The following is a 21,862-nucleotide window of genomic DNA, read 5'->3' as shown; positions in this document are numbered from 1 at the left end:
TTGTTTCAGATTATTTTTTATGGGTGTTATTTGTACTGTTTGTGGAGAGTCTTTATAATAATAGCTAACATAACCAATATGTTGAAGAAATGCACTGTTTGTGAACAGAACACCATCTGAAGGGGGTATTTCTCAAACTCCTTGATCTTAGGGTCCTTTATACTGTTACAGTGAATCATAACTCCGAGATGCATTTTGTATGTGCGTTCTATCTACTGATTTAGAAATTTTAAAATTGAGGAATTTAAAACATTCATACATGGTAACAAAGTAATATATTTTAAAAATATTTTTCAGAACAAAAAAATTAGAAGAGTGTCATGTTTTTACATGTTTGCAAATTTCTTTAATACCCGACTTGACAGAAGACAGCTGGAAGTTATCTATCTAGCCTCTGGAAAATTCTACCGCATGGGATACTAAGACAGAAAAAGACAAATTGTGTCTTAGTGTTATTATAAAATAGTTTTGACCTTGTGGACTCTCCAAGAGTGTCTTGGAGACCCCACTGCCAGGTGTCCTTGGACACACTTTGATAACTCCTGATCTGAAGATGAAACTGAGGGTACAATTGAAAAACTCTGTTAAAACCTCGGGAAGATTTAAAGTGGTGCCTCAGACAGAAAATAAGTTTTTTCAAGAATCTTAAGGATGTGCTTCACAGATCCTCATTAAACAATAGCGCTTATGTGACTATTAAATGTGTTGGCCTACAGGAGCTTTCTAAGAATCTCAAGGCAGAGAAGGACTTCCTGTGTGGCTTTTGTCTAGTGGGATGAAGCCAGTAGCTTTATAGGAAGCCCATAGGTTTTTAAGAGAATTATTCTATGGTAAACATTGTCACCTTGAATTAAAAGGGACAGAGGAGACAAAATGAAAAGAGGCATTTGAGCCTCTGAACTGCTATAGGCAGAAAGCAGGCTGAGAAAAATATTCATTTATAAACACTGGCCGTTTATTATGGAAAAAGGAGGCAGACTCAGAGGGTAGAAAAAAGAGCCCAGAGGGCAGAGCTGTGATAATTCCCAGAGAACAGGGCCGGGTTCTAATTAAGAAACTGCCAGTACATGCCTGGCTGGATTTCAGAATTTTTAACAACCAGTGATTCCTATGTACTTCCTGTCTTTTCATTTTTTGAATGGTTCTACAGCAGTCATCTTCTGTCTCTCCCACCATTGTATGGTGTGTGTGTGTGTGTGTGTGCACGTGAGTGGGCAGATATCTTGCCTCTCTAGTTCACAGATCTTGAGATTGAGAAAGACTCCATTCAAGGAGTAAAAGAACCACAGCTGAGGAGCCTCATTTGTATCTGTACCTTATTTATATAATGAGAAGCCAGGAAGGTGTGCTCAAATGGAAGAAGACTTGTGGGCCTTAGGAGTGGCTCAGTGTATTTTGCATGTGGGAGTGACATACATTGTTTGAGACCGTGAGGCAGACAATGGCTGTCAGACTCCAAGTTTGTTCTCAGTAATCCTTGCCTCTTGGTCTTCATGCTTTTGTGTGGTCTCCTCTCACATTTCATTAGAACTGGTTCCACATGACCAATGGGAAGATAGTGAGAGAGAGAGTATGTTTTCTGAGGCTAGGTTATAAAAGGAAGTTTCATCCTTGATCTCTTGGGTTCTCTCACTTTGGGTAAAGCCATCCTCCCTATGGACAGGCCCTAAGCAACAGCCGGCAGCAACCTGCTCCTCTGAGCAAAGGAGATCTGCAAAGTAGATTATCCAGCTCAAACTTTCAGTTGATTGCAGCTCAAGCCAACATCAGACTGAACCTCCTAAGACACCCTGAGCCAAAACCCTCCAACTGAGCGGCTCCCAAACTTCTTAAAGATAATTATTATCATTTTGGACATTAAGTTTTGGTGTGATTTTTTTTTTAAAGTAGCACTAGGTAATTTATACATAGGTCAGACATGAAGGCTTTTCATGTAATGTGGAACATTAAGGAGGAATATTGACTACAATGGTTATGACTCAGGCAGCGTAGCACAGAACTCTGAAGGGAATATGTCTTTCTCTCCAAAGAATCAAGGCCCTGGCTCTAAGTCTGCAAAGATCCAGGGTTATGAATCTTGCCAAGCCTTTTGAACTTTCTGGAACTTAACTTACTAATCTTGAAAATAAAAGGCATTAATTACATGATTTCAAAAGATCCTACATAATTGGAAAATAATTAGATTTTGTAAATCTACTTCAACATATCAAAAACACCTTTTAGAACATCTTTGGCATTTGTTTTCCTTGGGGGATTTGGTGTAATTTCTACAAATTTGAATGAGCTACCATATCTTATGTCATCTTTTTATCTGTCATCAGTGGAAACCTTATACCTAAATCCAGTATAAGTATAGATGTTTTCCCCCAGTTAAGAATTAAAAATGCAGTGTGTCACCAAATTTGCTTTTAATTTTTAAAATTACGTTTCACTTTCGCATTTCATCAGCAGACTTGGATTTGGCTGTTACTGTTTGAAAATATATTGCAAACCAACTAAATAGGGTAGAGTGACAAATAACAGTATTGCTGATGAATGGAATAAGAATTTGTGGTTGTAAGAATGTGTTTTTAATTTCAGCAGCATATTAATATTAATAATTATATTATAAATCAGTATTTTATATATTTATATAGTATGCAATATAGTAATACTTTGAAATCAGATTTATTTCAGATTATTCATAGTGTTTATTATGTATGTTTTTACTCAAGGATTGGTAAATTCTGAAGGTAATTTGAGCATTTTAAAAACTTCTGCCTTTATACAGCAAGGAAAGGTAATGAAGAGGAACTACTGTCCTTTCATATTAGGATCTCTTTAATTCAGCAATAAATATTCACCAAAGTGCATGCTATCTTGAGATAAGGTCACTTTGACCATCTATTCCATTAAAAATATGTTTATTTTACTTACAGGTGTCATCCATTAGGACAGGCAATTGACGTTTCAGCTAGTGGCCTTTGTCAAGGAAATAAAACTTACTTTTAATGGAATGGAAGTTTCTAAATGACCCAATCTCAAGAAACATGCACTTTGGTGAATTTTTATTTATTATAAACTAGTCAGCTGAAAATGCAATTTGTGCTGCAGGAGGAGATCTGATTATTTACGAATAGCGTGATATCAGTTGTGTTCATCTAATTAGAAAAAAAAAAACTGAGGTACTAAGACACCCATGCAGGCATTCAACAATTTCTTTAATTTTCTCTCTTATTTAGTTTTTTTCCCCTTTGTAAATGCTCTTTTTATCCTTGTGTCTTTCCCCCTGCCCCCATTTATTCTGTCTTTGGCCTCTTATTTTGTCTCTATCTCTCTGGAGGTCTTTTTTTTCTCTATTAAATTTGAATCACTATTTTTTTCTTCCAGGGAAAATTCAAGAGGTTATAGTACACATGCATTTCCCTTGTACCTCTGTCTCTCCTTTTCCCTCTTCTCCTCCCTCCCCCAGTGTCTTCTTCCCATTTACTTCTCCATGTCAGACAAGTGTGTTACTCAGTTGTTCCAGGGAGGCAGGGTGACCACACGTTTTCAAGAGTGGACTGACTCTCAGTCAAAGGAATATAGAGGTAATAGCTCAGCAAAAGTACAAGGAAAAACTCAATTCTTATTCTACAATCCTTAGATCACTGAGTAACATTTGCATCTTAATATTTCACATTCCATCGATTTTGATGACAATATGACCATATAAAGTCCAGAGTTAGATTTTCCCATGCCACTTAAAAAAATCCCATTAATCGCTAGACTTTACCAACTTTTTCTTGCTTAATAGCAGTTGGATAGCAATCTTATCACATGTTTGGACTAGCTAATGAAGTGGCCAACGGCTGGCTGCTACTAGTTCTGTAAAAACCCTAAAATGAACTTTCCCTAGTCAGACTATGGGGAACATAAGGCTGTGGTAACAATTCCAAAATCTCAACGGCATGACACAGTTACAGCCTATTTCTTTATTAACACAATATGTATCTGTTTCTTTCTCACTGTGGGTTGGCTGGGGGCTTTGGCCACTGTAGTCGCTCAGGGACTGAGGCTAATGGGAGCTCCCTATCAACATGTGCTTCCCTTACTTCTGTGGTGAGGTGGTACCAAGTGCACTGACTCAGAGTTCATCCAGGGGTGATACATGCTTACTTCCGTTCATATTTTATTGGCCAGAGAGAGTCACGTGCCCTCGCCTAACTTCATGTGGGTTGGGAAGTATAGGCTTAGTATGAGCCTCAAAAGAGCCGAGAACAGAAGCATGTATGCATTGGCCCCCTTCATGACTCTCATGGAGTCACTAGAATTGGGGATTATGAGTTCAAATGTTACCACGCCATCAGAAAGACCTGTTCTTTCGTGTGGCTGCACTTTTTGAGTGATGGATTCTGGATCATGTTCTGTTACGTAGCAGTGGCTGCGAGAGAACGCCTAGGGATGGTTCACAGTGAGACACTGACTTCCGTAAGTCGCCACAATCTGGGACCCGTCTTTGCTTACATAAGTGATACGTGTTTGTGCTGTAATCTTTATGTTTTGGGTCAAATTAATATAACTCGTCTTGTTTAAGTGCCAGACCCTTGGGTTATTCCTTTTGTTTTTGGCAGTCCCATGAGAAGGACTGCAAATTCGGATGGTGTGAGAGAAGTAGATAACATAGAAATCTAATCTCCTAGCAGCTTTGTAACCACCAGATACAAAGGCATTTCATATTTCCTGCGAAAATTATTTCCAATACTTTATATTTTAAACTGTCACAGAAAATGGATTTTTTCTATTTATTTGGTTTGGTTAGTGCTGGCAGATAGTAAGCATATTTATTTTTGTATATTTATATTGTAGCAGTTCAGTCATGAGAAACAAAGCTTTAATCTCTAGGTTTTCAACACAGAAAATTATATCACTTGAAAATAATTTTAACACCTACTTTCTGTTATCTATACTTACTACTTTTTCATGTCATTACATCAGCCCAAATTTCCAAAACTATGTTAAAGATCAACTATGAAACATATTCACCTTGTTCTTGATTTTTATGGAAATGCCACTAGCATTTCTCTAAATTGAGCATTGTTTTTTTTCCCGTTTCCCTTCATTTTTGAATTCTTTAAAATATCATAACCTGTACAAAATGTTATCAAATGTTTTTGTAAGGCATTTGGTTTGTCTTTTTCAACCAGGAATTTGCTGTATATGACTGATTTTTTTTATTCCTTATCAAGTATTTTTGTTTTCCTTTTATTTCTTATACAAGCTTATTTTTGTTTTTGCTTTCATTTAGGAGGAGACTATTGAATATTTTGAATCAATTTCCATTACTCATATTTAATTTAGGATATTTACTTATGTGTTATTTTGTGATAGTTTGCTGAGATTGTGGTACTGGGGCACCGTCCTTGATAATTTGTGAGGAACAGTATATTATGTAAGGCCAATGAATTAATGCAGTTTCTATCATATGGAGAAACAGAAAATAAAACAAACAAGCTTAAAAGTAGTTCTCTACAACCAGGTCTACCTGGATCTTGCCAGTGTCTTCCCTAACTGAATGTAATATAAGCATAACATTAAGAGGAAACACATCTTCACCTTTAGGATTAACCTAAAGTGATGCTTGGAACTCACAGTATGGAGGTGTCTTCTAAAAGTATATGCATCTCCTAGTAGACATTTTCTCAGTTTAAGGTTGGAATCTGTTTGTTAAGAAAACAAGCCACAGTTTCATTTTGCTTCTGATTCTTGTAGAATCAGGAAGTATACTAATTCTGACGAGTATGCCTAAGTAAAAACCTGATTTTGGTGATATTCATGGCCAGGATTTAGTCAGTCAGTATGTATTCAGTGAGCTCTTAGTACCAGCAGGATGCTAGGAGCTGGTAGGAAACTGAGGCCACTAAAAGAAAGTTGTTCCTCACTCCAATCATGAAGTTCCCTAATTATGGGACCAGATACTTCTAAGAAAGAACAGGGGCTGGTGTTAGCATTTTAAAAAATGCTCTAGAGTAATTAGGAAGAAAGACTGGTTCCAAAGGACATTGCCATGGTGGGCATCCTTAGAAAGACTGAGCATATAGAAATCTATTTTAAGCCGACTCCCTCTTTCAAACTAGGGTGGGAGAGCCATCGGGTCCTCTGAATTGGAAGGGCAGAGGTTCGTCAGCTTTATGACACGTCAGAATCAGAGGAGGGCCCTATAAAGATTCTGATGCCCCGTCCCAAACAATTAATGTAGAATCTCTGTTGTGGGGACCCAGGCATCAGTGGTTTTTAAAGCTCCTCAGTTGATTCCAGTGTGCAGACAAGTTTGAGACCCACTCCTTGAGGGGTTCTTTATCAGTTTTCCTGCATCATCTTGGGGATGGAAAGAGGTTGCTTTTACAAAAAGCACCCTTGTCTTGTCCTCATCTAACATGTTGTGAATCAGAATCTCTAGGTCTCTGCCTGAGCCCCTCAAAGGAGCAGTTTGAATATGTAAAAGAGCAGACTTGCTATCTAGAGACCACACTGCAAATACACTTGTAATTGACTGAGGTTCACATGGGAACTAACTTTTCTGATAAATGTCGGGAAGTAACAACAAATTCCCCTTTTGGGGTTGTATGAAATATTTTGTATAGCATATTTTCACATGGATGATATTATGTGACAACAACAATGTTTTCTGAGATAGTCACAAGGATTATTAGTGTCATTTGCACAGGTGATAAGAAATCAAGACTGTCAGAGGTGAAACAACGTATCTGAAATCACTCAACTTTAGAGACATGCACTAAGGTTTTCTGTCCTCTGGGTCACTATCACACCATTTGTCACCCATGTATGAGTGTGTAAGTTCTGAGTTTCTGTCCTATAATAAGTTGGTAATCTACCATATATGCTGAAGTCTGTAAGGTTCGTGGCCGGCAGGCAAACTTGTGATGTTCAGGTACAGTCTCCCTTGATGATCATATAGGGAAATTACGTTTCTTCACTTAATCCTTCACAATGTTAACTGAGGATCAGTGGATACACAGTAGTAATTTCAAAAGGCAGTAAACTTAATGTGACATATGGGGGTCAAAATAAAGTTCCCAATACTAGTTACTGTTTCTTGAGGAGTCGCTTTGTGCAAGTGATTGTGATCTGAATTTCTTTGTACTAAGCTCGTATATTCCTAACAGTAATGATATGAGAAAGTATCATGACCCCACTGTACAGTCAGGGACACTGATGCTCAGAGAGATAGTGTGTCCTTCGCCAAGATCATCAGATATTGGAAAAAAGGAGATTTAAATCCAGGTCTGTCTAATGCCAAAGCTTGTGCTCCAACCATTAAGCAAATAGCTTCAGTGTACTCCTCACAGTCAGATAAGCAGGCCAGCTCACTGGGACAAAGTACCTGCATATCTTTTTCTAGTAGCTACAGAGAAAGGAAGCAGCCATGATCATTGACTTGTTACAATTTCATGATTAAGGTCCATGTCTGTGTCTGTCCTTCTGCAGCCTCACACAGCACATGATACAGTAAACAATAAGGCAGTGGTTCCTCAACTCTGGTGTGTAGCACAATCACCTGGAGAGCTGATAACGATCACAAAAGCCAGGCTTGCTGAAATAGGATGGAGCGAGGATCTTTGTATTTTTGCCCAGTTCTTCAGGTGACTCTGCTACCAGAGTTTAGGAACCACTGTGATGAGGTATTAATTGATGAATCAACTTCTGCAAGTGTCATGAGTTATGGAAAGCTATGCAGGATTACAAGTAAAATAAGTAAATACGGAATTGTATATAGATACAAATATATGAAATATTGCACTGCAGACTTTCTTAAATTGTGCTCTGTGGGACACAAGTTTTGGGAGCAGTTAATACATGTATGGCTTATCCATTTGAGAAATGCTATAGGCCAGACCTTTTTTATGAATATGCATAGTTCTCAGTAGTGTATAAAAAGCTCCAAGAAATCCTAAAATAAGAATGTAAGTTTTTTATTTGATTTTTTACTAATTCATGTAAACTTATTATTAACCCACAATGATTTGAACTTATTTTTATTGCATATCTATTAACCTCCCCAGGGCACCAGTTTGAGAAACATCGATGTAATAATATATAATAATTTACAGACACATGATACTGTTGAAGAAAACCCCTTTTTTGAGAGATAGGTGGTCAGTCTTGTTAGATATTGAAATAAAAAAGTGAAGTGCAGGTGGAAAGGAATAAATTTGGGAGTTTGAGATTTGCAAGTATTAACCACTATAGATAGATAAAAAGCATGTTTCTTCTGTATAGCACAGAGAACTATATTCAATATCTTGTAATACCTTTTAATGAAAAAGAATATCAAAACAAATACATGTATGTATATGCATGACTGGGACATTGTGCTGTACACCAGAAATTGACACACTGTAACTGACTGTACTTCATTCAGTAAAAAATGAAGTACTGAACTATTAGCAAATAGAAAGTTTATAATTAAGGGGCATATTAAAATAATAAAAATGAATATTTGAATGAGATGTGCAATTGTGATGCAGTGGCAGGATGCATAAGCTAGAAGAGGATAGGGAGATATGTATCTTCCAGGATTTTAATGAGATTCATGAAGAGTTCTATGTCGTAAGACGTATATGTTAAGAAGCTGTAATGAAGTGAATACGTGAGATGGTTTAATGAGCTGTCTCAGGCAGTGTCCTATAAGATGGGCATACTTCAGGGCTGAAATGAGATGACTGAAAGGAAAAGTGTAATGAGCTGGTTACATAAAGGAGAGGCCGTATAATTAGATGCATAAAAGAAGGAAGGGAGAGTATATAAATTTTCTAAATATGTAAGATATAATGGGAACTAGGTTTTAATGTAATAAGATGCAGAAATGAAATGACAATGAGATACAAAAATGGCATCGTGTAATGAGATATGTAAGGACTGTGTAATGAGATGCAAGACGGGAAAGGTGTAATGAGATGAGCACGTTAAATAATCTAATGAGGGGCATGAAGGAAATGATGTCATGTCACATGGAAATTGAAGAAAGGGATGAGATGTGCATTTTAAGGACTGTAAAAAAAAAAATGGATAAAAGAAACTAAGGAGAATGAAGAGATGCAGAAATCAAATCTTATTCCAATGTGAAAAAGGGACAAGAAGTAACGAGAGGAGGGGTCACCCACCTACCATTTCTAAGACCACACTCTTCTATATTCATTCTGACTGGACAAGTATTTTTGCTGTCCAGTCACATACTAAGCATTTTCTGTAGGAATGTAAATACATACATGATCCCTGTCCTCAAGGGCCCACAAAGACATACTGGCATATAAAAATAAGGCAAATATTATCATTATTAATCAAATTTTACAGAAGTTAATAGAAATTATTTTGGATCAGGATGCATGTCACCCCAATCAAATGTCCCCTTGTGGTCTCTTCAAGTTTTATAATTCTATTATTTCTCCATTCCTTGCACCCCTGGGTTCTCTCTCCATAGTATCTATTCTTACAGAAGATCTTCATTTTTTGGTCTCATTTATGTATCCTATCCTCAAAGTAGCCTATTCAAATCTCTCTTCAGCTTAAAAACAAAACAGACTTTTACAATACTTTATACTTTTCTTATGTCACAGCACACCATATTTTGGTGAGTAACGGCTATGAATTGTCTTCCTGTCTGTGTGCTCCTCCTGGTCCAAGGCTAGATCTAATTTAGCTTATTTTACCCACTAAGACTAAAACTTTGACATGGTAGGTGCTTACTCAGTCATTTTTGAGTGAATGTAGGATTAGGTAAGATGTATACCCTGGCAGACTCTATTCATGAAAATGTAAATGATATAAATAATAAGTATATTCTTAAGATTGGTCCAGTTACAATCACCCCTCTTGGAGAGAAGGCTCTCACAAAATCAGAATTATTCAACATGAAAGAAATACTTTGATTCACAAGTTTGCTGAGGAGAATTCGTTTCACCATACAGACACCCCTGTCTGAGCGTGCCCCATCTTGTTTTTCACCAGACATCTGTTTGCTTCATTTATAAACACTTCAGTATTTTCAGGAACTCAAGAGCTATTTTAATCAGTCCTGGAAGGAAATAACAGAGCGAGTCATTACTGAACTCATCAACCTGAGGAACTATTGTTTCAGATGTCATCCTGGAGGGTGCTTCATTATATGATGGCCTTCACAGGATCTCAAGCCCAGATGGAACTCCACTGATCTCACTTTCTATTTGATTTGAATGTGTCCTATATATAATTCATCTAGAAGGTTGGCCGTGGCAAGAAAATCTTGTTCGATTATTGATAAACTGCATGTAGCTGTGAGGTGCACAGTGCAGTAATCCCAATCATTTCTATAGGATTTCCTCCCCACAGGCCATGAATATGATGAAGGAACATTCATAACTGATCATAGCCCCAGAGACAGCCACAGAGCACAACACATGGAGCATAGATTTGTTGTCAGATGGATGAGAAAATTCATCTTCACTTCATCAGTACACTGACCTTCTGTTCTCTTTTGCTGATTCTCCCAGCAAAAACATGCTTGCTAGCTTGGTATTATTCATGACTTCAGAATTCCCCTAAAATCTAGATATTGATTATTTTTCCAAATTGTTGTCAGGTTTTCTCTATACCTTCATTCTCCTTGACCTTTCTGTTAATATGGATGATATTGTCAAATGCTTGTCAAATGCTTCTGCAACCAATCTTTTCCCACAGAGGCCATTTCTCTCTTGCTCTGGACAGGTTCATCCTCTGTTCCTACCATGGGGTGGTTTATTTCCTCCCATCACCTTGAAGAGCAGCTGCAGTGTTGGAAGTCCTGTGAACTTTATTTTCCCCATGCTCATTTTGCTTTCTCTGTCCAATTTTGAACCATTAGCTTATTCCAGACATTCACACAGCTGTTAACACTCTACTTTAGCTGTGTACCTTGTGTAAATAGCATGTGCAGGGAAGACTCTGGAGTTGCTGGGCAAAGGTTATCTCCACTGTAGTACGGATGATATCCCAGCCCCTCACTTGCAAACAGTCAAATATGCCTGACCCATATAAATAAGGAGCTACCCTTGCTGACCTGCCCTCCAAGCCCTAAGTCCATTAGTGTATGGGTTTTAGAGAACAGTTTTATCCTAGAAGCAGACAGGGCCAGTTTAATTCTCAGACTTCTGCCACACTGGGATTTCTAGGTACTTGTCATCATCTCATTCTCCATACAGGGCAGTCACTACAGAGCAGTAGTCCATCCTTTAGAAAGAGCAACATGTTTAGCTTTCTGATTATCTAATTTTGATCTTTGCCCCTACCCTATAGTAATGACAGGATTTCTGCCAAATTTTCAATATGCTCTCCCTGCTCTGAATCCAGCTTTGACCACTGGTATCTTATCATATACCGCATTGCACAAGCTCATTACTTAATTTGCCACCTATTCCAGTTCCTCAAGGAGTGGAACTCTGATATTGAACCCTTAGAATTAGTTGGAAATACTTCCCAATGCTGTTTGCCATGTATTTTAAATACTTCAGTGTTATGTGCTCCTGTACTAACTCTTTGATAAGATACTCTGTACTTCCTGGAAATTTTTTTTAAAAAGGAAAAAAATATCAGAATTGTAGTTGAAGGAAATCATTGTTGAAACTTGAATTAGTTTTCTGAAAAGTCAAGTGATAAAACACAAAACATGAAAGAATTATAAATCTTATAGGAAAAATAAGATACCTAGAAAAGAGATACAGGCAAATTAATATACCAATAATAGGTGTTCCAAAAAAAGGGGAAACAGATGGAAGAAATGCAATAATTAAACAATTATAGAAGAAAGTTTCCCGGAACTAAATGTAGAACTGAATATGTAGACTGAAATAGGATAAAGAGAATATTTTGTGCTCCCTAAAGCTATAATTTATAAGGAAGATATGACAGTCATAAATCTTTCGGGGCCAAACAACACTGAATCTAAATATATAAGGTAAAAAGTATTAGAAATACAAACACTTGATTAATACTCACCTTCTAATGAGATATTTTAATTGAAGTCTTTCAGATAATAGTGAAAATTAGAAAAAAGTAAACACAGAATTAAATAATACAATCATCAAAACTATTTTTATAGATTCCATACATCCTTTAAAAAGAGAATATAATTGTGTTGTATACCCTTAGAATATATTCAAAAATCTGTCATGCATTTGGCACAAGGAAAACTTAGCACAATATTAAAAAGCAGAGAGACATAGTAGGCTGCATTTTTTATAATATTCTAATAAAAATTTAAATTAGAAAAAATATTTAATTTATTTAAAAATCAAGCCTCTTATCCTTTGATCTTTGATCAAAGAGGATATCAAAATAAAATTCAGAACCATTTATGTAGCAATGAAATGGAAACACGATATGGCAAAACATGAGATGTAGCAAATCCTTAATCAGGGGAAAATGAATAGTGTTAAATGCCTTCATAACTAAAGAAAAGAGACTGAAATAAAGAAAAAATTTAAAAGCCCTTTTAATTAGCAAAAAAGTATAAAGCATGTATTAAAAATGTAAAAATTGGATAAAATAAATAATTGTAGCTATGAAAGAGATGACAGGATTGTAAGAGAATAAATACCATAATCAACTCAATAGTATGAAATTTGAAAAACCAGAGGAAGTATACTCAAAGTGATCCACGAAGTAGAAAATGTGAAGTTATCACAGAAGAGATTGGAAAGGTAATTAAAGAGCTAAGATTTTAAAATAAAATTAAACATCAAGACAAACATCAAGGTAAGATGGTTTTGCCTTTAAAACCTACTAATCCTTTAAAAATTAGGTACTTCTGACGTTAACTAAATCTGAAACTCCCCAAATTTATTTTGTAAACTGAGAAGAAACTTAAATGCAAAACCAGGTAAAGATACACAGATTTCATCAATGAATATAGAAGGAAAAATTTTCTATATAATATGATCAAGTAAAATCCATCAGTATATAACTACGTAAACTACTGTATGAACAAACAGGGATAATTTGAGTAATGCAAAGATAGTTCAGTATCAGGAAATCTGCCAAGAGAACTAATTATATCACCCATTAAAGGAGAAAAATCATATAGTAATTTCAATACATAAAAGAGCATTTGGTAAGATTCCATACAGTGATGTAAAACAAGCTCTAAATTACCTCAAAAGGACACTCCTTATAAATTAACAAATGTAAAAATTTACCAAGCAAATGAACAAATAGCAAATTCTTTCTAAAGTGAAACTCCAGTGCCATTCCATTAAAAACATGCATAAGACAGTGATGCCCATTCTTGCCAATGTTGCTCAATAATATCTGGTATGATTGACAAATGGTATTGTTGCCAAGATCTTTAAATGCCCCCAGGGGCTTTGCATGTGAAAGATCATGTACTACTATTATCATTTCATTTAATGCTGCATTTACTATAATAATAAATTTATTTAACAAAATTTATCTAAAACACTAATCAGTACTTTTACAAAGAATACATCAAAATTTAGAAATTATAAATTATAAAAGCTTCCTAATCAACTTTTCCCAAATGTTTTAAAGATTAGAAAATAGAAGAATTAAACTTTCACCTTCATTTAAATGCTTCAAATTCTTAAGAAATGGAAAGAACAGCGAATTTACACTGATTTGAAAACTTGCTGTTGTCAATAGCATTAGCTAGATTTTGTAGGATTTTTATTCAAGAATTTTCAGATTGAATAAAAATCCTACAAAATCTAGCTAGTGCTATTTATAAGGCATCAGCTTAAAAAAGGAATAACATAGATTGAAATATGAGATGGAATAAATATGTGCCAGTCACACACTTTTCAAAGACAGCTGGTATGCCCCTATTAGTCTCATATAAAGTAGATTCTAGGGCAAAAAAAGTATTTTTGGAGATAGATAGGATCACTACATTTTGATGAAATAGTCATTCGCCAGGAAGATACAGCATTCCTAAAGTGTGTTCCTGGTGACTTTAAAATATGTAAATTTAACAAAATTACAAGAAAACAAATCCACCATTATAGTAAATAATATAACATTTCTCTCTCATTAATTAATGATGACAGCAGCCTTAAATCAGTAAGAGTGAAGATTATTTAAACTACAAAATTAAAAAGCTTGACCTAAGGGTATTGACAGCAGCTGGTATTGTGTCCTATATAATTCTGATGACAAAGTTTCAGTGAAAACTAAGCCCCGTTCTCTGAGCCCTGTGTAGCCCTATGGCTAGGAATCAGCCCGTAAGAGAGGTTGCCTGGCCTTCAGTTGGTCTTTCATGCCACAAAGTGGGGTTTTGTTTCTTTGTCTGTGTGTGTGTTTTGCAAGCTTATTTTGTAACCATCATTCATCCCAACTCTTCTGTTTTTTCTCCTAGTTTTCAGGGACAAGAAGAATGGCAATGAATTTTCTTAACACCCTCGGCCTAAGATTTCTAGCTTAGATTCTACCATGAGAAGTGTCCTGTGACATTCTGAAGATACTTGAAGCAGAAGTCGTCACTGCTCTGGAGACAGTGATGGTGTTTGGCAGGAGGCGGAATTAAAAGAAGAAAGCCAGTCCTGTCTGGGAAAATTCCTTTGTTTACTTACTAGATTATTGGTTTATTATAAAAGGCAGAAAGTCGGCAACAGCCAGATGGAAGAAATTCGTAAGAGGCAAGATGTGGGAAAATAGTAGCCTCAGGTAGAGGCTTCATTACTTAGACTTGACTGATGAAATCATTGGCCATTGGTGATTGAACACAATCTTCAGCCTCTCTCCCCTCCCAGGAGGTTGGGGGTGCTAAAAATTCCAACCCTTTAAGAGATTTTTTCCGTCTGGTTTAGGTGCTTTCCAAAAGTCACTGTATTAACAAACTCAGCTGTGGGTGAAAAGAACTTGTTATGAATAACAAAAGACATCTTTAACATTTATCACTTAGGAACTTTCAAGGGTTTTGGGAGCTCTGGGCCAGGAACTGGGATGTAGAACAAATATATATTTATTATTAAGGAAGAATTACAATATCACAAGGGGTAGCTGGGTCAGCTACCTCAGGGATGCAGCAAACTGAAATCATTTCATCATTCCTGCAGTGTCCTGATTTCCTAAAAACTTGGCAACAATTTTCTTTGACCTTTGATCTGTCATGTCTTCTAGTTATTTTGAAGGTACCTAATTCCTCATACTAGATTTCTTTCTGCCTGGAATTCCTAGAAAATACCAAGAGGAGCAACCTTTTGATTCAGAGAGAGGGACTCCTTCAGTAATTTACCTTCCTTGAAATCCATGTTATAGTTTGTAGTGCCAGCTAAAGAATATCACTCACCATCCAGTTCTACAAGGATTGAGTCCTTAGCCCCTGGAGTTGCTGACCTCCAACATACCCCGAAAGCAATTCAGGGCGGAGATCAGGAATGAGGCACTCTGTGCTCTGGGAAAACTGGCAGAACAGACCTTTTGATAATTTATTAGATATTTTCAAGAGAAAATTTAATGAACCCCAATTCTTGCACCTTCCCATACTTAGAAAAGCACTAAAACCATTAAGTAAGGTATCTGTTCCTCATGACTAACAACCTTCTACCGAGACATGTGCTTGGTTGCATATACCCGCTTTGCCAAAACCACATTGATACAGACCCCCACACACACTTACTTCCTCAGAACAATTTCTCAGAGCTATCTGAGAGGCTGTTTCCTGGGCTATAGTCTTCAGTAAGACACTGAATAAATTTGACTCTCAGCTTTTACAGGTTAATTTTTTGTTTGTTTTGGTGACCATTGAAGGGACTCAGAGCAGACCTCTCTTCTTCACCCTATTAGAATCCAGAGCCTTGGTACCAGCAGGACTCCCTGTGCTCATCAGCCTCCATGGTAAGTCTCTCTGGGTACCAGATCTCTTACTTCTGGTTAAAGATTCTGAATTTATTCAGAGGTGGTTAAACTCTTCACTATGAGGAGTAGATTATACTTTTTGGGTTCAAGAAGAGGTGCCTCTATATTGCTCAGCTGAAAGATACCGAGATTACCCCCAATTGAGAAATACTGGGATGATTCTGCTCAGTTGAGAAACAACTGAGATGATTTTGGTCAGCTTTATAGTACAAAGGAGACTTGGACTGGGTAATTAGGTAGGAGCTGACCTGACGTCTTTCCTCAGTTTGTCTACCTTAACGGAATTTGTTAGGATAAAAGTGGAAATATCAGATGAGAGCTGTTTTCCAAAGAAGAGGGACAAGGAACCTCCTGGTTATCGCTTTCTCAGGCAACCAAGAAATTTACAGGAGTGGTGGAGGCAGAGTCCTCATACTGTGCAATGGTCCCATAATTAAAAACTTGTTTTTCTGGGAACCAAGTATGAGAGTTGGCCACTCAGTGACCCCAACGCCCAAGACAGCTTTAAACTACTGGAGAGAAAAACAGACACGTGAAAGAGCTGAAGTAACTCTGTGGTGACACCTAGAGGAGGTAAGCTCAAAAGCAGCACATTTGCCCAACATGCAAATTTCATTAGTAAATTTTAACCCCAATTCTACTTTAAAATTGGAAAAAAGAGTTTCTCAAACAGAGAAATGATGGACATCAGAAAGCCTTCCTCCAACTAACAACCCAGCCAGGCTTATGTGTATATAAAAATTAAAATGACAAGTATTTCCTTAATTGGAAACTGAAGGAAATTTCACCCTGAAAATGGCCAAGATGGGGCTCTTTTTTTTTTGAAATTCCAAAACTAGTTTTCCTGGCTTGATAAAACATCTTTTCAGAATTGTTTTTCCCCTGAATTCTCTATGCTGTATGATACATCCTTGTAGCTTATTTATTTTATACTTAATATTTTGTATCTCTTAACACCTCTATCTTGCCCTTCTGCCATTCCCTCACTTTACTGATAACCATTAGTTTGTTCTCTAAATCTGTGAGTCTATTTCTGGTTACATTCATTTGTTTATTTTTTAGATTTCACATATAAATGATAACAATACTTGTCTTACTTTGGCTTATTTCACTAAGCATAATATCCTGCAGACCTATCCATACTACTACAAAAGGCAAAATTCCATTCTTTTCATAGCTGAGTAATATTCCATTATATATATGTGTATATATATGTATATCATATCTTCTTTATCCATTTATCTGTTGATTGAGACTTAGATTGCTTCCATATATTGGCTATTATAAATAATGCTGCTGTTAACATTGGGGTGCATGTATGTCTATTCAGGTATTCTGCCCATTTTTCAATTGGGTTCTTTGGTTTTTTTGATTCTGAGTTGTATAAATTACTTTGGATGTTAACCTCTTACTGGTCATATTATTTGCAAATATTTTCTCACATTCAGAAGTTGCCTTTTTGTTTTGTCAATGGTTTCTTTTGCTGTACAAAAGCTTTATGTTTAATTAGGTCCCATTTGTTTATTTTTGGTTTTGTTTCCTTTGCCCTAGGAGATAGCAGTATTTTTTTTTTTTTTTTTGGATCTATGATTTATGTCAGTGAGTGTTATACCTATGTTTTCTTCTAGGAGCTTTATAGTTCCCAGTCTTACATTTAGGTATGTAATTCATTTTCAGTTTTTTTTTATGGTGTTAAATGTTCTAATTTCATTCTTTTACATGTAGCTGTCCAGTTTTCCCAGCACCATATATTGAAGAGACTGTCTTTTCCTATTGTGTAATCTTACTTCCTTTTCATAGATTAATAGACCATAAGTGCATGGGTTTATTTCTGGGCTATTTCTGTTCCACTGATCTATGTGTCTGTTTTTGTGCCAGTACCACACTGTTTTGATTACTATCGCTTTTACTATAGTCTGAGTTTAGGGAGCATGATTCCTCTAGCTCTGTTCATCTTTCCCATCTTTGTTTTGGCTATTTGGGGTGTTTTTTGTTTCCATACACATTTTTTAATTATTTGTTCCATTTCTGTGAAAAATACCATTGGTATATTGATAGGAATTGCACTGAATCTGTAGAGTGCCTTGGGTAGTATAATCATTTTAACAATATTAACTTTTCTACTTAATGAACATGGTATATTTTTGCATTTGTGTTGTCCTCAATTTCTATCATCAGTGTCTGATACTTTTCCGAGTATAGGTCTTTTACTCCTTAGTTAGATTTATTCCTAGTTATTTTATTCTTTCTGATGCAGTTGTAAATGGGATTATTTACTTCCCATTTCTGATAGTTTGTTTTTAGTGTAGAGAATGCAATAGATTTCTATATATTAACTTTGTACCCTTCAATTTTACCCAACTCATTGATGAGCTCTAGTAGTTTTTATAGTGGCATCTTTAGGATTTTCTGCATATAATATTGTATCATTTGCAAACAGTGACCATTTTACTTTTTCCTTTCCAATTTGTATTCCTGTATTTATTTATGTCTTACTGCTGAGGTTGGGAGTTCCAATGCTCTACTGAATAAAAGTGGCAAGAGTATGCACCCTTGTCTTGTTCCTGATCTTGGAGCTAATGCTTTCAACTTTTTCACCATTGAGTATGATTTTAGCTCTGGGTTCATTATATATGGCCTCTCTTATGTTGAGATATGTTCCATCTATACTCACTTTGTAGAGTTTTTATCATAAATGGATGTTAAATTTTGTCAAAAGCTTTTTCTGAATCTATTGAGATGATCATGTTTTCATCCTTAAATTTGTTAATGTGGTCTATCACATTGATTGATTTGCAGATATTGAACCTTCCTTGCATCCCTGGGATAAATCTCATTTAACCGTGGTGTGTGTGTGTATATATATACACATACATACTATACATGTATTTACAATGGTTATATATTCTTGGATTGATCCCTTGTTCAGCATGTTATGTCCTTCTTTGGCTCTTGTTACAGTCTTTGTTTTAAAGTCTACTTTAAGTTTTGGTATCTTGGCTTTTTCCCATCCCCTCACTTTCAGTCTGTGTGTTTTTTAGATCTGAACTGAGTCTTTGTATGCAGCATATCTACGAGTCATTTTTGTATTCATTCAGCACTCTGTCTTTTGATTGGACCATTGAGCCCATTTACATTTAACATACTTACTGATATTTTGTTAATTGTTTGGGTTTTTGTGCTTGTTCCTTTCTTCTTCTTTTGTTCTCTTCCCTTGTGATTTGATGACTTTCAGTGTTATGTTTAGATTTCTTTCTCCTTTTTGTGTGTGTATTTATAGTTTTTTGTTTGTGATTACCATGGAGTTTATATACACATATGATAACCATATATATATGTATATAATATATATTTATATATAGTAATTTTAAGGTCAGTTGCTGATATCTTAAGTCCAAATGCATTTTAACAATCCTTCATTTTTACTCTCCTCCCCACATGACTGTTTTTGACATCAAATTTTATATTTTTTGTTTTGTGTTTTAACTACTTATTGGGAAATATAGATAATTTTACTACTTTCATCTTTGAACCTTCCTACTAGCCTTGTAAGTGGTTGATTTACTACCTTTTCTGTATATTTTCCTTTACCAGTGAGCTTTTGCCTTTTATAATTTTCATGTTTCTCACTGTGGCCTTTTCTTGTTTGCTTAGTGAAGTTCCTTTAACATTTGTTGCAAAGCTGGTTTAGTGGTGCTCAGCTCTTTTTAGCTTTCGCTTGTCTGTAAAATTTGTGATCACGCCATCAAATTTGCCAGGTAGAGTATTCTTGGTTCCAGGTTTTCCCTTTCATCAATTTAAGTATATCATGCCACTTCTTTCTGGCCTGCAGAATTTCTGCTGAAAAGTCAGGTCATAGCCTTATTGGAGTTCCCTTGTATGTATCTTATTGATTTTCCCTTGCTGCTTTTAATATTCTTTGTCTTTAATTTCTGCCATTTTAATTACAGTGTATCTTGATATGGACTTCATTGGAGTGATCCTGTTCAGGATTCTCTGTGCTTCCTGGACCCGGATGTCTGGTTCCTTTCCCAGGTTAGGGAAGTTTTTAGCTATTGTATCTTTATTTAAATTTATTCTCTGCTCTCTTTCTCTCTCTTCTCCTCTGGGAACCCAGTAATGTGAATGTTGCTATGCTTGGTGTTGTCCTAGAAGTCTCTTGAACTTTGTTTCTTTTTTTTTTCCTTTTTTCTGTTCAGTTTCAGCGAGTTCCATGACTCTTATCTTCCAGTTTGCTGCTCTGTTCCCCTGTATCATTTAATCTGCTATTGATTCCTTCCAGTGTATTTTTAAATTCAGTTATTGTATTCTTCATCTCTATTTGGTTCTTTTTATTATCTCTCTTTTAAAAACTTGTAACTTCTCACTCTGTTCATCCATTCTTCTCCTGAGTTCTTTGATCATCTTTACAAATATTACCTTGAATGCTTTCCAGGTAGATTGCCTTCTTCTGGGATTTTCTCTAGTTTCTTTGTTTGGAACATGTTCCTCTGTCACCTCCAGGTCTCATAGCTTATGAGTTGGGCTTAACAGGCTTTATATCCACAGCTTGGTCCCTTCTGCCACATTTTAGTCTAGACGGCCATTTTCACTCAGGGCAGTCGTAAAGCTCGAAAGAAGGATGCAAGCACTGCAGGCTGAAGGACACCCCTAGCGGTATCCAACATCCGGGAGAGCTTTGGTGACCTCCCAAAGAAACCAGGTTGGCAGGGTGAAGAAGACCATGCCTAGGGCTTGGGGACAGTAAGAAAGCTAGAGAGAGCTGGAGCAAAGGCTCTCTTAAAAACTCTGATCCTAAGGGAACAAGTCTTGCTAAAAGGAATTTGCATTTCTCTCCCTGTCACGTGAGATGTAAATGTTCTACTAGGGCTCTCAGTAACTCTTTTATCTAGACCATTTCCCATTCCTGAGACTAAGAAAAAAAGGGGGGGGGGGGAGGTGGTAAAGAGGACTTTCTAAACTCAAGTGAGTAAACTTGACTTATTCCAACTGTTATTTATAAAGTGAGTGAGTTTTACATTATAATACCTGATTCATAACTAAATTTTGAGATGAAACTGAGTTTTTTGTGTCTATATGGATGTATCTATGTCTGTGTGTACATTACAGATATGTCTTCACCTCTGGACAGTTTTACCAAAATTAATTTGTTACTGAACTCTAATTGCCTTAAAGGAAATTAGGCATTTATATAAATTCTCAGAAATATAAAAAAGGCAACCCAAATGAATTTAAGGTTCATGTGATCTGGGAAATATTCAGTATTAAATTAGTATTTTGGTATAAAACTAACTTTACATTTTTGGTTTAATTAATACAAACATGTCTCTAGAGTCATCAGCATTAAGTATAATATTTTTATTGTACCTAGGGTTTACTGGAAGTGAAGTAAGGTGTTATTTTTCTTGCTGATAATCTTTGCAACACATGTAATAATTCAGTCTGATGAATTTTTTATAAGTTAAATGTAAATAAGATCAGAGCTTTTAGGTAAACTCTAGGAATAATTATGTTTTAGGAATATCTATTTAAAAATAGTTTCTCCAGATTTTTAGCAACTTAAAACTTTAGAGTTTTGTTAAATTAAATTAGGTGATGTTAAGTTTAGTGAATAATTCCCAAATAAACTAAGATACTGAAACATTAATTACTGAACATTGGCTTCCTTTTACAGGGAGAATACAGATATTTATGATCATTAATATAATTTGTGCTACACTGAGACATTTTCTGTAAGAGAGCACGTTTTTAGAAAAATGATAAATATTTGTAAGTTTGCCAATCTAAGAATGCTAATGTAAAAGACAATTCATAATTGCATACTTCTTAGTCTTTACTAAAAATTAAGGTTTAAGGAAAACATCTTTGTATGCAAGAAAAAAGGCATAAGAAATAAAAATGCATTTTAGTAAGAGAAAGAAGGTAATTTTGTCCTAAAGCTGTTTATATCTAAACGAGAAAGAAAATAAGGGACAGATTAATATGAATATAGAAAGTT

The 21,862-nt window shown here is 35.8% G+C and overlaps 1 long non-coding RNA gene across 1 annotated transcript in view; it reads left to right on the top strand.

Annotated features, from left to right (window-relative positions):
• LOC123619137 (uncharacterized) overlaps window positions 1-17,523 on the top strand; it is a 135,538-nt gene extending 118,015 nt beyond the window's left edge. Inside the window, exons 4-5 of the long non-coding RNA XR_012507567.1 lie at window positions 14,363-15,843; window positions 17,493-17,523. This is a non-coding gene — a long non-coding RNA (uncharacterized LOC123619137). The remainder of the gene's footprint in view (window positions 1-14,362; window positions 15,844-17,492) is intronic.
• The last annotated feature ends 4,339 nt before the right edge of the window (window positions 17,524-21,862 follow it).

This window comes from Camelus bactrianus, chromosome 6 (assembly GCF_048773025.1).
Source record: "Camelus bactrianus isolate YW-2024 breed Bactrian camel chromosome 6, ASM4877302v1, whole genome shotgun sequence".
NCBI classification, from domain to species: Eukaryota; Metazoa; Chordata; class Mammalia; order Artiodactyla; family Camelidae; genus Camelus; species Camelus bactrianus.
This window is presented reverse-complemented; position numbering and strand designations above follow the sequence as displayed.